Source organism: Macrobrachium nipponense, chromosome 15 (genome assembly GCF_015104395.2).
Source record: "Macrobrachium nipponense isolate FS-2020 chromosome 15, ASM1510439v2, whole genome shotgun sequence".
Classification (NCBI taxonomy): domain Eukaryota; kingdom Metazoa; phylum Arthropoda; class Malacostraca; order Decapoda; family Palaemonidae; genus Macrobrachium; species Macrobrachium nipponense.
Genome location: NC_087208.1, coordinates 56,592,472 through 56,607,471, shown reverse-complemented (window position 1 = coordinate 56,607,471; position 15,000 = coordinate 56,592,472). Strand labels below are relative to the sequence as shown.

Genomic DNA, 15,000 nt, shown 5'->3' with positions numbered 1-15,000 from the left:
TTTCTACGACTCCGGGAAGACTGACCCCCCCCCCCACCCCCAAGTTCATAAATGAATAAATTAATAAATGTACACCCTTGTATATATATATATATAATATATATATATATATATTATGGAGCCGTTGAAGTATACGTGTAAGTGATAGGTACAAAACAAATAACTAATGTAAATAACAAGGAATTAAAGGGACCAAATAAATGACTGATATAAATAATCAAGAAATATAGGGACAAAACAAATAACTAATGTAAATAACAAAGAATTGAAGGGACAAAATAAATGACTGATGTAAATAACAAAGAATCAGACAAAAAAAAAATCAATGACTTGCGTAAATAACCAAGAATCAGAAAGACACAAAAATAAAATCAATGACTGACGTAAATAACCAAGATTTAACCAGGAATTAAAGGGAAAACATAAAAGACCACCATAAATAACCAAGAATCAGAGAGAGAAAAAAGTCAATGACTTAATTAAATAACCAAGATTCAGAGAGACAAAAAATCAATGACTTACGTAAATAACCAAGAATCGAAAGGACAAAACAAGTCGATACTTCAAAATCGAAACTGTACGAAAGCACTACACGTTTCCAAGTGGAGAAGAGAATAAACAGAAGGAATGCAAAACCACCCTTGAATAATAAATAAAACCTCGCTGTCTTTTTTTTTTTTTTTTTTTTTTTTTTGCTGCATAGCCCCCAATTACCGAACCCAGACGAGCTGTCTGTCTGTCTGCCTGACGAGGCTCCTTTAAAAGCATGATTCCCCCTTGCCTGATTTCCTTCATTTCGGGAACATCGAATGCCCACCCGCGTGCATGTAATGGTGGGGGGGGGGGGGGGGGGGGGGGTGCGAATAAACGTTCCCTCTGAAATATTTACATTTTTTTTTTTTTATCTCACTGACTGTTGCTTATAATTTTCATATGACATACTGTCATTAGACATATATTCATTTATATTTATACAATTTATTCTGTTGTATTGATGAGCATCTACATTAAGATTGTTTGCTTGGTTTGTTTGTATGGTGTTTTTACGCTTCATGGAACCAGTGGTTATTCAGCAACGGGACCAACGGCTTTATACGTGACTTCCCAACCACGTCGAGAGTGAACTTCTATCACCACAAATACACATCTCTCACCTCTCAATGGAATAACTCGCGGCCACCGAGGTGGCAGGCCAAGACCATACCGACCACGCCACTGAGGCGCTCATATACATTAAGATATTACTTAAAATATTATTACTCGTGTAGGTAAACATATACATCATACAACTAGAGTCAACGCGCAAAAGAGAGAGAGAGAGAGAGAGAGAGAGAGAGAGAGAGAGAAATCCAATTACAGGAGAGAAACGGTTCTCTCCGAGAAGTCCCTATTTATTATTTCAATTTTAGAAATTCATAAGTAAAAAAAAATTAAAAAAAGGGAAAAAGAACCTTTAGTACCAACTGTCATCTGTCAAGACAGTGTCATAAGACTGTGAACAACAAAGGATAGTGTCACTACAACCAACACGAAAAGACGAGAGAATCTTTATTATATAATAATCTTGCTTGGGAGTATATTTTTAGTTCAACAGCCAAAGGCGTTTACATCATAGAAAATGATTCGAATTTAACGAACGAAGAAATACCCAAGCACGACCAAAGTGAACGAAATGTGGCGATGTATTGACATTTTCGTGAGCTTAAAAAAACGAAGAAAAATGAAACACACGAAGAATGATGTAACCAATTAATAGACAATAGCGTCCAAATTGAAGATGGGGGGGCATTTGAATCTCTCTCTCTCTCTCTCTCTCTCTCTCTCTCTCTCTCTCTCTCTCTCTCTCTCTCTCCTCCAACGTAAGGGTGAAGTCTACTGACGTCAACACAACGGAGGTAATTTGAATTTCAAGTAAATGATTAATAGTCGGAATGTCAACTACTACCCCCCAATTTCTCTCTCTCTCTCTCTCTCAGTCTATATACACTTCAAGGTGTGATTGATGTTCTTTCTACTAAGAGGGAAGAAGGGGCATTTCCGCTTACAGGGCAGATTCGCCTCGACATTCCGATATTACCAAGAATATGTTTAAGCAGTGGAAACAAGAAGGAATTCCAGCTAAACGTCATCGTAAGGAATATTCAAATCGAAATGCGAATATGTATTGGAAACACACATCTTATCCATAATGTTTATTGGTAACGTTCTGTTCCAATTTCTCGTACAATTTTCAAAACTGTCAAGACAGAAACGCAAAATTTACATGGATAAAAATGCGCAGTGGATGAATACGCATGAACACAATGGAAAAACATTTTAGAATGCAATTTCGAATGTTTTAAAATGCTGCAAACATACTTGAAAATAAAAAGTTTCCTTCAAAAAAATATTTACACATGAGAAACGATTTACTTTAAACAGTTTCTGATATTTCGTAAGAATTCCTGACAACAAGAGTATTTTTCAAATATCTTAAAGCACTCTCAAACACTCGAATTTTCATTTTACATGTTTTTCTGGTGTGTGTATATTCGTTAATAGCAAATTTCTACCTATGTAAATAACGAGTTGCTCTTAATTTAAGGCTTCGAAAAATACTACGAGGAAAAAGTACCAAAACATTACAAATAAAATACCACGGAAAAGGTGTTTCAAAACTTAACACCCGTTAAGACTTCAATGAGAAACCTGTGCCCTGTCATCAGATAACGTTATACTTTTTATTTTAATACGAGTAACTTCTCACATTATAAGAGGCATGAGGAGCAAAAATAAACGAATAAATGGAAATATAGGATAAAGAAACGAAGTCGGTCGGTGAGAGGGAAGTCAATATTACCCAGACTTACTTTTGTTATTAATAACAGTATATAAAAATATATATTAATATATAAAATATATATACATATATATATCTCAAGTATAAAAGGCCCATTAAAACACTTTGGTTTAAAGCTATAAGGACTATATATTTCAGTGGAGACTAACTTCCACCCTTATCAAGTTAGGCCACCGAAATATGAACCTTAGTTTTAAACAAGAGCCGTTTTAATGGGCGTTTTATACTTGAGACGTATCCTGTTTTAACAGAAAATTTACTTACACACACACAATATATATATATATATATATATATATATATATAGATATATATATATATATATATATATAAATCAGTAGATAACTAAATAAATAAAACATTTACAAAACAATTTTACACGTAAACGGAGTAGGCCCAAAATATACCTACTACCTATCAGCATGCCTATAGCTTACTAAGCCCAACCCCCATTACAGACCCCTAAAGGCATTTAACTACTGAAAACTACAAAGGAACAGTATCGACAAAGACACACCTGCATTAAAAACACACACATAACTAAAAAAAAACTCAACGTTAAACATCTGTTTCCAAATAACGTTGGCACGCAAACTGAAACGACACGACTTTTTTTACCTGGTTTGTTTGTTTGTGTCCTTGTGTCAAATTATCACGATTATTCAATAAGTTAACTATTATTATTATTATTATTATTATCATAGAATTTCAGTAGATGAAACATATTCAAATGGAACATGCTCACCAAAGGGGTCACTGCCTTCCAATTCAAGCTTCCCAAGAAAGTTGGTTTCAATCTCCCACCGCAGCAGTAACTGATCATGATACAGAGCCAGTGACTTTTCATAACCCTGGCAGAGACTCGAACCCGTGACATTTTTTTTTTATGTCTAATAATAAATAACAATGTACTCTCTGTCCACCAATACTTTTTTTAAAATTATTGTATACATGAATTCATATTCGAAAAAAAAAAACTATTATTATTATCTGAGTGGCATACCACGACACATACCACTATACCCAAAGGGGGACTTCACGACTTGGCAACAAGCGAGTCGCCTTTGGGAGATATAGTAATGTAAAACTGGGAGAGTGAGGAATGGGCCTTTTAGAGAGAGAGAGAGAGAGAGAGAGAGAGAGAGAGAGAGAGAGAGAGAGAGAGAGAGAGAGAAATAAAAAAACGTTCACCTAGACGGTAGCTGACGGCCTCCAAATGTCTTTGTTTTATCGCTTACTCGGGGAGTAAGCCTACAAACTACTTTGTTGTTGCTTTTGTTGGAGGGTAGGAAAAGTCTGTGGCAAAGCCTAAAAAAGTCTGAGAAAAAGTGTTCTGCGTTGAGTTAAAGATACAGGAACTTTAGGATAGGATATTTTTTACTTATTTGTCAGAATATTACTTTTCGCTTACTCGGGGAGTAAGCCAAAAAAAACTGCTTTTTTTTTGTTGTTGATCTTGTTGGGGGGTAGGAAAGCCCTATGGAATGAAAGAGCCTGAAAAGGTCTGAAAAAGGTGTTTCGCGTTAAGTTAAAGATACAGGAACTTTAGGACAGGTAGTTATGATTTATTGATTAGAATGAGAATCTAAAAAAAATAATGTGCATGTTAAACATTACAGAACATTTCTGTCTAATAAAATATGGCATATCTATCTTAAATTTACCTTGGTGAAACAACGCGCTATTCGACCGCAGATTTTAAGCACGCGCCCGTGTTAAGCAGGAGGTCGGTTCACGCCACGTCGTCAATTTTTTGTGTTGACTTAGAGCGCGACGAAAGTGTCGCCTATAGATACCGAATACCTGGTTATAATCGCACCTTTACGGCGAGCGACCTTGGCCTTCAAAGCGCCGGTTATTCTTCTGGCTGGCATTTCTTGACGCCATTTAAGACAAAAGCTAAACAAACACAGCATTCCAATCTGAAGAAGGCATCTGGCATGCATTCCAGGGATCGATTTCGCTCCGTAATTGCATTCCCAATAGCTTCGGATTACAAACAAAACATATTTATATAATCTGCTTCTTGACTTGTGAAAGTGTGGTGTGTGTGGTGTGTGTGTGTGTGTGTGTGTGTGAATTGTTGTGTGTGTGTGTGTGTGTGTGTAATTTATTCATTTATACAACAGATGTGTGTATCACGTGCATTAAACCATACATACACATATACACACGCAGATACATATACACATCTACATGAATATATGTATATATTCATACATTCCACAAATACCCATTTATATATAATATATATTATATATATATATATCTATATATATATATATATATATACTATAATATATATATGTATATATATATATATACATATATATATAATTATCTTTATAATATATATATATATATATATATATACATATATATATATATATATATATATATATATATTATAATATATATATTATACATGCTCACGCACACGTGGTGTGTAACTTAGTTGATCCTCACGTAAATGAAAATAACCCCCTTTCATAAAAATACCACCCACCACAATCACAAGTATGATGCCCCAGGACCGGGCCCTACTGTGTACAGCGGACATGACCGGAAGATATTAATTTTCAAAAGATATTCCTCCTAAGTGGACCATACACCTGCGGACAAGAAGAGGTATTCCTTAACAACGTCAATAATACCAGGGCGTTTGTGCAAGTTGGGAAGAGGGGGAGGGTGTGAGGGGGTGGCTCGTTTGTTACCACACACCACACACACACACACACACATACCATCCATCGATCGGGCTGCAACAGACGGATAGACGGATAAACAAAGTTCGCTTTGCGGAATTAATGGGATATGTTTGTCCGAGTGATGGGAAGTAATGGAAAGTAGGTTCCGCCATCAATTTCTCCGAGAGAAATATTACTGATTGGATAACGTTTTTTTTTGCTGTTGTTTGCATTTATTTTTCACGGTATAAAATAAAATTTGTAATCGTTTAGTGAGGGAAGGGGGACTGTCTCGTTTAAAATAATAATAATAATAATAATAATAATAATAATAATAATGAATCTCCAGCACAACCATCAATGCCGACATCAAATTTGAAACAACGTTTACAATTCGACCCCTATAAACGAATATCTATAAAAATACATACAAATACGTATACCATAACTATTATTCTAATTTTAAATATACAGTATATATATTTATAAAATATATAGGTACACATAATATATATAATTTTATAATATATATATATATATATATATATATATATATATTATATATATATAATATATATATATCATTCCACACTTTCGACGAATTGCTTTCAACATTATCAACATTGGTGAAAAATAATTCTCATCTGTATCCACAGACACACACACACATCCGTCCGTAACGCGAGAACCTAACGCTAAAAAAAAACACCAATTCACAACCGGAAAACGAGAAATGAATCCTACTTTTAAAAAAATGAGGAAAACACAAACGCAGGGTATTACGAGCGAGGATAGGCCAGATAGGAGGAGGAGGGGCGGCGACACACGTACGTCACTCCCTTGGAACTGCCAGATCAACACTGAAGAGAGAGACTGAGACTGAGAGACTCACTGACTCACACTCTGTTGCCGTTGCGTCAATAAGAGCTGGTTCGAACCACGGGCAACAAATTGCCGAACGCCGCTTTGTGTGTCTCTCTCTCTCTCTCTCTCTCTCTCTCTCTCTCTCTCTCTCTCTCTTCTACAATAGAAAATTTAATGGTATCATCGTTTCTATACAATATATTAATAATTAAAATATTAATATTATATATAATATTATATATATATATATATAATATATATATATATATATATATATATATGATATATATATCCCCTTTCGATATGTAAGTTTTAGTTAAAAATCTCTCTCTCTCTCTCTCTCTCTCTCTCTCTCTCTCTCTCTCTCTCTCTCTCTCTCTCGGGTATGGAGAGGTTACAGATCGTTCCCTCTAGTCATCTCTCTCGCGGTTAGCAAGTCAAAAGGATCTCTCTCTCTCTCTCTCTCTCTCTCTCTTCTCTCATAACACAGAAAGTTAAAGGGATCATCTCTCTCCACAAACGCACGCACGAGCAGGCACGGCACTGCATCGTGTAATCAGTCCAGGTTTGAAACGCTGCTACCGCACCGGAACAAGGGTAGGAAATGTTCTTCCTACTCGGTTAAAGAAAGTCTGATAAAATTACGATTCTTTGACCTCTCGTTAGTTTAAACAATAAAAAAAATATGCACATAAAGCCTGACTCTAAATAAGCAACAATAAACTCACTAAATTCATATCATTACCACACGACATAATTTGTTAACACGTTTTTGTCAAGAGCAGATCTAACCCGTTAACAATCCTGAAAGAAAAAGGGTAGACGAAAGGGTGGCCTGACAGGCACTACGCAGCAGCCTTGGAAGAGGAAATCCTCCTATTGAGCATATCGGAACAAGAGCCACAAAAGTGTTGGTAGAAAATGCAACGATTTTTTTTTTTTTGTGGGTGGAGAGGAGGAAGATGGAAAGAAGTGGGCGGGGTCAATGATCTCAGGTAGGTGGTATGTGGAGAGGAGGAAAATAGAAAGATTGGGGGGGGGGAGGAGGGGGGAGGGCAATGATTTCAGGTATGTATGCCCTCTGAATCCATCCTACTGAGGAAGACTATGAAAGGTGAAACACTGCGGATATGAGAGCATTTCTGAAAAACTGCTAAGGGAACATAAAGGGTTAATAACTTATACAAATCATTACGACATCTGACGAATATACCTAACTGACTCGTTACAGATTCAATCACTTGAACTTGGTGATTTAGAAGAAAGAAAGAACCCCGAATTACCACAAAACAATATTGACAGCAATGAGAAGTTACATTTTCATCAACGAGAATCAAAGAACTGGATGAAATTAGAGATAAAGAAGCAGGTAGCAGCTAGCCTGGCTGTGTCTATTACTAACGAAAGTTTAAGTAAGTTCTGACTTGTGAGAGCTGTCGAATAAAAATCAGGAATCGCTGGAGAAAAACCTGATATTCACAACACTATCTTAAATAGATTGCATTCCCCTATCAAGCTTGGAAGTCCGACATGACTAGGACACTGGTATTCAGAGGCGAGAGAGAGAGAGAGAGAGAGAGAGAGAGAGAGAGAGAGAGAGAGATTGGATATCACGGGAAATGGCATAAAATAAAAGCACAGAACAGAATATAGAAATATAGAATATAGGATTTAGGCCAAAGGCGCCAAGCGCTGGGACCTATAAGGCCACTCACCGCTGACAGCGGAAACTGTCAGTCAAGAGGTTTGAAAGGTGTAACAGGAGGAAAACCTCAAAGCAGTCGCACTATGAAACAATTGGTGGGAGAGGGTGGACAGTAAGATGGAAGAAAGTACAGTAAAAGGAATGAAAGTAGTTGCATCTAGGGGCCGAAGGGACGCTGCAAAAAAGAACCTCAAGTAATGCCTACATTGCACCGAATGAGGTGCACTGACGGCACTTAACCACATCCCCCCCTTACGGGGTATACTATGAATGGAGGTACAGTAAAAGGAATGAAAGCGGTCGTAGCTAGATGAAGGCATAGGCAGACATGTTGGGAATAATAACCAGAGGATACTGGACAGAGAGAGAGAGACTCATCCCGCAATAAACGTCTAAGGGGAAAAACGTTGAATGTTGGCGATGTCTCGCCTCGTCCATCCTCGACCTAATTCCTCCAATCTTTCATCTTTAAGGAGGATGCGGGTGGAACGCCCCCTCCCTTCCGGAGGGGCAATTCCCCCCCATTTTCTCCCTCTTTCTGGAACGGACGAGATATCACCGATGGATTTCCTCTTCCGTCCGTATTAGCATCAAATAAACGTACCGTCCTGACGTGCCAAAAGTACTAAATCAAAATGACGCTTGGAACCGTCAATACGGCAACAGCGCATGCGCGCTTCGTCCAAATAAAGGTCACAGGTGTCTACAACAGGTGTTTATACCATTTCTGACAGACGCAATTGTCATATTTATTATTATTATTATTATTATTATTATTATTTTATTACAGTCATCCTATTCGACAAGGTGGTTTTTATAGTGTGGGGTTCCGGGTTGCATCCTGCCTCCTTAGGAATCCATCACTTATTATTATTATTATTATTATCATCTATTTTAACCGGAAGAATTACGTCATGTGATCTTTAGCCCAAATTCAACTGTTGACTTTTAGTATCGAACTCGGAAGAGATCAGAGACATATGAACAAACTAACATAAGCAAGAAGCAACAGCATATGAATCTACATACAGAAAAAAAAAAAAAAAAAAAAACAAAAAAAAAAAAAACAAAGACCTTTAAAAACGATAGAGTGAATAGTAATAGCCAACCGCACCTGTAATAGCCAACCAGTCCTGTACTGATGGAATCGTTGCCGAACATAATAGCAATGTTAATTCCTAATACCGCATGATGCCGAATACACATGAATACTAGATACGTATTTGGAATCCTAATAGATAAGTTCCTTACGTAGAATGGGGCCAGAAGGACTTTCGACAGAAAACGGTCGTCAGCTTCCAACTAATCTGAGGTTCATATCGGCGACTATTCAAAAGGTCATGAGAGACATTATTAATATGACATATATATATATAAATATAATATATTATATACCATATATATATATATATATATATCTATTACTATATCATATATCATATATATATATATATATATATATATATATATATATATATATATATATATATATATATATATATATATATATATATATATAGATACATACACACACACATATATATTATAAAATATATAATATATATAAATATATAAATTAAACTATATATATTATATCTATATCTATTTATATCTCATATATCATAAATATTCTATAAATCACATACAACCGGTGATTTCATATTATACATGCATTAAGCTACAAACGTCCTTTAATATCCAATTCGCTCTACCTCGGAATTAACATATTTTCATATATGTTAACCGAAGGGGAATTAATTTAGTTGATAATAATTTTGTCCTCTCGCGGATTCGAACCAGCAATGAACAGAGGAGAAATCAGGACTTCGGTGACGTTACCGTCCACGCCAAACAGACACTAGTCAAAAAACCAATCAATAATTTTACACAAGTAAGAGTAAAATAAAATTAATTATTTTTTACGCAAATAAATAAATAAATAATTAAATAAACGGCAACTTTAATCCCCAATAAACTTACAAAGCTCTGTTTTAATTATTCGCCCTTAACCACAAATGAATAATAGATCAACAGCAGCTGTTATCAACGACATACAAACCACATCATAAAAATAAGCCATTTAAACACTAACAACACAAAATTCATACAATCCACGCACACTAACCATTGTAACCTTCAACACAGCAAAATCCCCACAATTCACGAACACAAACACTCAAAAAATGAAAATCACAAACAACAGTATGATCCCAAATCCAATTCATTCAATGTTAACGAATATTACAAACAGAAAATGAAAAGCACAAACAACAGCATTAAGCAAAATCAAATCTACTCAATGCTGAACGAATTAAACTAATACAGCTAAAAACTGATATTAATCTTTGTGCTCTAAAGGCTCCACAATAATATAATAGTAAAAATTTGGTGTCAAACTTTTATAAAAGTTTTCTAAATCTCTCTCGTGATAGTTTTTCAAAATTAATCTTTATGTGTTAGAGAACAGCTATAAAATTCCACCACGAGGGCAACTGTCAGCGCTCAAAACAACTCAACGAATCTTGAGGGGGGGAGGGGGTGTCGTCCCAAGGACCCAATAAAACCAAGTGGAAGAATGCTCTAGAGAGACAGAGGCCATCATGAATGACTGCAATTAATGGGGAATACCACATGAAAACGTTGTCAGGGGTATGGGTATCGGGTATGGGAAGTGCTGGTAGGAGTGAGGTGGGGACATTTTTTCTGAGAGTGCGAACCAAGGGGAATTTTGCCAAAATGTTATCAAAATGTTATCTGTAGGAGCAGGCTTTACTGTGCATTCACAGTGTCCTCCTAATTATTTTGTCTAGCTTTCTTTTAAACTCTTCCCCCACACTGTTGCTGTTTACAACTTCTGGTGGCAGTTTGTTCCGAGAGAGAGAAAAAGAGAGTTACAAGGAGTTAAGGAGCTACAACGATTAGGATGTCTCAAAGACTTATTAGTCCATCCTAAGAGGAGGCATCCTGTGCTCGCTTATCTGTAGGAGCAGGTTTTACTGTTCATTCAGTGTCCTCCTGATGATTTTGTCTAGCTTTCTTTTAAACTCCTCCAGGTGTCGCTGTTTACAAGAGAGAGAGAGAGAGAGAGAGAGAGAGAGAGAGAGAGAGAGAGAGAGAGAGAGAGCCAGCCGGCATGGAATACGGAAACTTAATTATGCCAGGCTCAAGTTAATGGCGCGACCAGCCCGGGACACACCTGCTCTCCCTAATTCTTCGTTCAAGTATCGTATCTGTTTAATAATCTAGGGCAGTGGTTCTCAATCCCGGGGGGGGGGGGGGGGGGGGGGGGGGGGGGGGGGGGGGGGGGTGGGGCTTTGGGGGGTTAACTAATTTCCAAGCGAGGCTGCTGAGCCCTAGGGAAATATATTTTAAAATTTGCTAGTCGTCATTCTCTTAACAAGAGTGAGGAACTAATAACGCTAGTTTTCTATGGTGTACTATAGTAGATTCACATCAACCGTCCATCTGATGTCTAGGCCAGTCCCTTACGACGCTCCTGATTGGCTGTTGGTAAACCAATCACAGGGCTGGAAACTCTCAGTCTCTCGAGAGAGTTCACATGGGATACGTCTTTCAATAGTATCCCTCAGGAGAGCTGGAACATAGATCATACCCATGTGAACTCTAGAGAGAGACCGAGGGTTTCCAGCCCTGTGAGTGGCTTATCAACAGCCAATCAGGAGCGTCGCAAGGGACTGGCCTAGACATCAGATGCACGGTTGACGGTTGATGTGAATCTACTATAGTGTAGTTAAGACTCGTTGGGCTTACCATGTTTTGCAATTACTGACCTCTCTCTCTCTCTCCCATTAGGACACTGTGAATGCACAGTAAAACCTGCTCCTAGAGATAAGTGAGCACGCGATGTCTCCTCTTAGGATGGACTGATAAGTCTTTGTGACGTCCTAATCCTTGTAACTCCTTGTAACTCTCTTTAAATCTGGGAGGGCATTTTACTCATAGACGCGAGGAGGGGGGAGGGGCGTGGAGGGAAGGACCAACTCTTAGAGGGGCGTGGTAATAAAAAGCTTGAGAACCACTGACATAGGGCACTGGTGGCGTACGTGTCCTGTATCGAAACACTGCAAAAACAACATGAACTTTTGTCACTGCAAATCCTACATGATCCAAACTGAAGAATATGAAGACATCCAGAGTGACCTCGTTCTGGTATTTTGGACGTGGGTTCGAATCCGGCTGGGGAAGTCAGAATTTCTTCATAACAGTCTTCCACTTGGATCTCAGGCTTTAGTTGAGTAGAGATGAATAGGGAATTTGAGCCAAAGGCCAAGCACTGGGACCTATGAGGTCATTCAGCGCTGAAATGGAAATAGAAAGTAAAAGGTTTGAAAGCTGTAACAGGAGGAAAACCTCAAAGCAGTTGCACTATGAATCAAGTGTTAGGAGAGGGTGGAAAGTAAGATGAAAGAAAGAGAATATATATAATATATATATATATATATCCTATATATATATATATATATATATATATATATATTATCAAGGTGCATAATAATGTCCGCTGATAACAAGAGGCGTCGGACGCCAAAACATACCTACTTCCCACCGAGTTAACGTATTTATATCTGCTTCAGCGCATAAAGACAATGCGACCTCGACTGTGTGCCAAGTCACCAAGAATACGCAACGCTATATAAACAAGGGTTGGCATCAACACACTCATGACGTGTAATCATGAACTGGAAAAGGAAAGACAGATGGTTTCTGAACATGGACTGCCAAAATATAAAAACGGATGACTTCCAAACGTGAACTGGCATAAAAAATCATACATGTGAAACAGGGAAAAAAAAAAAAAAAAAAAAAAAAAAAATCATACAAGAACAGGCACAAAAAGTGAACTGGAAAAAAAAAAAAGGGGGGGGGGGGGGGGTGGCAAAAAAAAAAAAAAAAAACAAGTACAAACGTGAACTGGAAAAAAAACAAACAAACAATCCAAACATGAACAGGCAAAAAGTAAATAAATAAATAAATAAATAAATAAAAATGAACTGGCAAAAAGATTTAAATAAAGTCCAGGTTTAGTTGTTGCACTGAAGGAAAAGCTGTGTGTGTGTGTGTGTGTGTGTGTGTGTGTTATAACTGATTAATAAAGAAGGTGTTAAAGGTTCAAAAAAAAAAAGTTTTGCGTCCTGTAGTCAGAGAGACTCGCCGCAACGCAGTCAACTTCCTGTGAAGTCTGATTTCCTAAACGTAATGTATCTTACTTTATTTTTTTTAGGGGTTGGGGGTTGGGAGGGAGTGGTAAGGCGTACCACACAGCCATTTGCCTGCCTAAGAGAGAGTAACTGCCAGAAAACCAAGAGGGAAGAGAAATTAATTCTAGCCAAAGGGACAACTCGTATTGCTTTAAGCATATTAATCATAATGAAATGCACGACCCAATTTGATTGCTAATTGGTTACTTTGAAACTTCTCTATGTAATAAATCAACTGTCAATAATCAGATCGCCAATGTAACCCAAGGAGATAGAAGCAATTGAACCAAGGTCATCCACGCCTCAGGCGGAATTGCTAGACAACTGAAATTAACGGGAAAAAAGATTCTCCAAGAATCATTGTTTATCGAATGAATGCACAGGCCCTCATTTGCATATTGATCGACAGCAACGTATTGACTAAAATTTTCCCTATTTCCCTTGACCTGCTCTTACTTCTTCCTGTACTCTGCTTTTTTTCCATCTGTCCATCCGCCTGTGGTGTTTGTGCATGGTAACACTGCGTCCCGGGCTTTAAATAATATCCTATTTTCAAATAACAACGGTGTAATTCGCATACAGTAAATTATTAAAACACTTTTCAGTTGCAAATGTACACCCAGATATCCTCTTATTTACCGAAAACTTACACATAGCGTAACTATTTAAAGCCCGGGACGCAGTGTTACCATGCGAAAACACCACAGGCGGATGGACAGATGGAAAAAAACAGAGTATAGTGAACATCATATTCTTTGGAAGCTGGTCCCTAAGGGCGTGTTCCATATGAATAGGGTTCATCTTCAGAATAATAATAATAATAATAATAGGGTTCATCTTCATCTTCATAATAATAATAATAATAATAATAATAATAATAATAATAATAATAATATAAGCATAAAAAAGTCCTTTGGATATTTCGCAGACCTGGAGGCAAATTGCATCTCTGAGATCGATAGGTTCTAATGAATAAAACGACGCAGTTCTTTGGGCCTAGAGTCGGATGAGGGACACCAGTAATTGGTATCGATTAGCCGGACCTACGTGAGGTCAAATACTCTACCTGGAGTTCTATAGCCTACATGGAAACACGTATACTACTGGTGCTGCTGCTAGTTCTTCGTGGTGATTTATATATAAGCATGTACAAGTAATAATAATAATAATAATAATAATAATAATATAATAATAATAATAATAATAATGTTTCTCCTGATAATGTATATATAAGCATGAACAAGTCATATAATAATAACAATAGTATTAATTATAAAGTTTCTGCTGATAACGACTATATACTCGACTAAAACAACATTATTGTACTTGAAGTGTTATAGCTTACAAGAAAATACATTCCTGTCCAACACTTTTACATCTACAATTATTTTGTGGTAGTTTCCATATAAACAATTACTCCTTTTTAATAATAATAATAATAATAATAATAATAATAATAATAATAATAAACAATGACGTTTCTGCTGTTAATAAACATAACCTTTAGCTTTATATCCTACAAGAAAAGATATATACTTGCACAATACTATATCTACAACTACTTATCATTATAAAAATAAAAATAATAATATACTAATAATATTATGTGGGTCGTGTAATGAATAATAATGATATACTAATAATGTTCCGATTACCAATAAAAATAGAAACGACTAAACCAGGGGT

At 36.7% G+C, this 15,000-nt stretch overlaps 1 protein-coding gene across 5 annotated transcripts in view; it reads right to left on the bottom strand.

The window, feature by feature from the left end:
• LOC135194968 (calcium-transporting ATPase type 2C member 1-like) overlaps positions 1 to 15,000 on the bottom strand; it is a 128,104-nt gene that overhangs the window by 81,743 nt on the left and 31,361 nt on the right. Inside the window, exon 1 of one of the 5 annotated variants that reach the window (XM_064221211.1) lies at positions 6,310 to 6,443. The exons of 3 other annotated variants lie outside the window; for them this stretch is intronic. The gene's annotated coding sequence lies outside the window, so the exon portion shown is untranslated. Of the gene's footprint in view, positions 1 to 6,309; positions 6,444 to 15,000 lie in introns of those variants that run through there. One more of the 5 variants, XM_064221209.1, reaches the window with a different exon arrangement.